This window comes from Eumetopias jubatus, unplaced genomic scaffold, assembly GCF_037043125.1.
Source record: "Eumetopias jubatus isolate StellerSeaLion01/CBP00866 unplaced genomic scaffold, mEumJub1_p1.0 scaffold_4, whole genome shotgun sequence".
In the NCBI taxonomy this organism is placed as follows: domain Eukaryota; kingdom Metazoa; phylum Chordata; class Mammalia; order Carnivora; family Otariidae; genus Eumetopias; species Eumetopias jubatus.
This window is the reverse complement of record NW_028274810.1, coordinates 27,771,398-27,774,759: the sequence shown is the minus strand read 5'-3', so window position 1 is coordinate 27,774,759 and position 3,362 is coordinate 27,771,398. Positions and strand designations below refer to the sequence as shown.

The 3,362-nt window shown below is 44.0% G+C and overlaps 1 pseudogene; it reads right to left on the bottom strand.

The window, feature by feature from the left end:
* Nucleotides 1-615: 615 nt before the first annotated feature.
* LOC114208080 (KATNB1-like protein 1 pseudogene) lies at nt 616-1,632 on the bottom strand (annotated as a pseudogene).
* Nucleotides 1,633-3,362: the final 1,730 nt, after the last annotated feature.

The following is a 3,362-nucleotide window of genomic DNA, read 5'->3' as shown; positions in this document are numbered from 1 at the left end:
GACAACACATACATACATGACATCATAATTCTTGCAAGACAAAACAAACCAGACACTAAAAATATTCTCAACTTTTAAAAATTGTATGAACTAAGTTTCAACAACAACATTTGACCTAAACATAAACCCTTAGTTTAATTTCATGATTTATCGTGCCAGAAGCATGGCTGGTTTTAAGTTTTTAAAACAGATATTGCTATCATAACACATTGGCTTACTAATAACAAAGGCATTTTACATTCACAGTATCCGTGGGGACAAAAAAATTTTAATATTATTTGCTATGACCTTTTTAAACTTTCAAAGTCTTCTCAATGTGAGAAAATCTCTGCACACATTTCGGTGCCTTCTTCTGAAGCACAATCTTGACGATTGGTCTTTGTGGTTCCTAGGAACACGTCCTGTCTTGCTCTTTTTCACACAGTATAAATTATATCCTTATGCAATATGCAGTATTGTATTAAGACCCAGTAGTTCTTCAACAATGTTACCAAATAACTATATGAATCAATCTCAAATGCTGCAAAAGTAACGATCTTCATAGGGCACTTTTCCTCGTGGAATCTGAAGCTATTCCTTTTGGATATTTTTCCACTTCGATGTGAAATAGATTGTTCAGATTTCTTTAGTGGTTTCTTGATGTGGCTTTTTTACAAGAAAAAAATGGTTTTGATTTCTTTCCCCATAGATCAAAATTTTCATTTGAGACATATTTCTGGAAGTCTCATAGTCCAGGGATGTTTCAGATAACAAATAGGAAGTCTCTGAATGCAGCTGTAATAAGTAAGCATTTTGCATCCTCAGCGACACTACCAGTATATCTTGAAACCAAAAGTAACATGATTTCCCTATTCCCACAATCTACTTAATTCTTGTTTTAAAATCTGAATATTTCTATTTATAATTTCTGTTTTGGATGATTATTCTAACTACCACCTTTATGATGTTTGAAGCCCCATTAAACCAATTATCACATATTTTTCTAATTTGCTTCTAAGTAGTGATTTTACTAGAAGCAACAAGTCCACCAGTAGTCCAGTGAGATGTATTTTCTTTCCCGAAAGTTCTTGGTGAGCACAGGAAGGCTCTTATCATCACCAAATAAGCTACAAGTTCACCTGTGCTTCTCATTCTTTGGAAAGTCAAAGCTACATTCAGTCTCAAATTCCTGCTAAGTTTGAGGTTTCTCAGAGGAAAACACCCACTATATTTTGATGATGGGCTTCCTGCCGGTGAAGAATCACTGGAATTAACGAAATCTGTTGGATTCTCATGGGGTAATTGTTCGGGCGGGAGGCCGACACAAGCCAGTTCCTTTTCTCTGCCTTGTCCCAGACCCCACTTCTAGGAGACTGTTTTCTGTGACAAGGATTTGGAAAAGGATGAACTTTCATTCTTCTGCCATAGATCACCCATGTAGTTTATCTGGGCATTGTGTAGCTTGTCCTAACTGTTCTGTTTATGTAAGCAGCCAACCATTTTGGAAATCTCTTAACTTTCATCATGCTCTTATTAGAGAGATTAGACATTGTTTTTTGGTTTTATTGGGGGGTTTTTTGTAACATCGATGGAGTGATCCTCAGTATTACTACAAAAGTTCCGTTTTTTGAATATTATGGGCTCAGATGCCATAATTTCTTAAATACTGGCTCCCCAACCCAGCCCTGGAGCTTATGAACGGCGCCCGGCACCCTAGAGCAACGCCTCGCTCCGGGCCAGGTCCCACGTCAGGGCAGCAAGCGGCAGGCGGGGACAGCCGCGGGCTACGCTGGCCCCGCCCCCCGCGGCTTCCCCCACCACCACCCCCCGCGGCTGGCCCCGCCCTTCTCAGGTCATAAACGTCTGATGGAAGGGAAAGAGCTAAAGCAGATAACTTTTTCAAGGCAATACTGCCAATTTCCTGCCCATAAAAGTTGCACCAATTTACCTTTTACCAACAGCGGCTAAAAGGAAAGATATGAGAACCTTTGTGACTTCCTCATGCCTCTTATTCTTATTTGCTGTTATAGCGATTAACAGTAAAACCCATAAAAGACAAGAAAGTTGTAAAAGATGTCAGAGAACCACAAAGGGGACATAGAAAATGACAGCAGGAAATTGATACGTTAAAAGCTTTAAAAAGTCCCCAGGGATAGAAGAAAAGTAGATGGGGAAGGGCTCAGATGGAGGTGTTCACTCCTGAGCTGCACAAAGCCTCCCTGGGCAGGATGGCGCCTCGACTTCTCTTGCCCTGATGTCTGAGTACAGTGCCGGGCGCTCAGCAGGGCTCGCTCACATGGGCCTGGGGGAGAATCTAAAAGTGGATTTAAAAGTGGCCGCCTGCAAGAGGAAGGGATAGGGGACAGTGGAATCCTGGGGCCTGGTCAGCTCCAGGCACAACTAGGAACGGGTGTCAGGTGGAAGAGACCTAAAGGCCTTCAGATAAGCAGCTCTAAACAACCTTGGGCTCATTCTCAACAAAGAATAGAAAGGAGGGCATCATCCAGGCTTTTTGGGTCATGGAACCTAATCAACTTTCCATCAAGTCATCAACGAGGTTTTCCCCAGCACCCATTTAATTCCTAGCCCTTGGGCTGGGCCCTGCAGGGCTGCAGATGAGGTGCAAGCTGTATGTGCTTAGGAGGGGCCTGTGGTCTTGGCGGGGAGGCCAGAGCAGTGGGCCCAGGAAAGCACCACAATCCACGCAAGACTGTGGAATGTCAGACTGTGCCCGGGGTGCGAGATGGTGCAGTGGAGCCCTGAGAACAGCTCCAGCTCCAGCACTTTCAACCAGGCCGACTTTTGTAGCTGGCTCTCTAGCTGCAAAAGCGGATCTTCAGGTTTACTTGCCCCTGGCAGGGAGGGGCTGGGGACTCATCCAAGTATGTCTCCTGAGAGTCCCTAGGATCAGACAAAAACCCAAAACCCAGCCCTGCTGCAAGGGTCTGTCAACATCCTCATAATTGGGTATGTGAAGTGCTGACATATTTACCCTGCTTAATCACCGCCCCATCCCTCAGAGGAAAACTGATTTCAGGCACTTGAGGACAGAGAGATAGCAGTGACCTTTCTGCAGGACTGATGATAACTCGCTCCTTATAAGGAGCAGACAAGAGCCCCACACTCATGGCTCAGGAATGTGTGTCTCCGTGTGTGTTCTTTCTAACCTTGCCTGGCAGTGGGCCTCCACACCTGAGCCCAGCATTTCCAGGACAGCAAAATGGAGTGGGCTCCCCTTCTCCCTCAGCCAAGGGAGTATTGATTGCTGCAGATAATCCTAACAGTATAAAGTTTCCCAAACAGCACTGTAATTGGATTAAATTCAACCGAGGACCTGTTAAAAGGGAAAAAAAAAATGTTTTCTATTATTTGAGAAACAAACT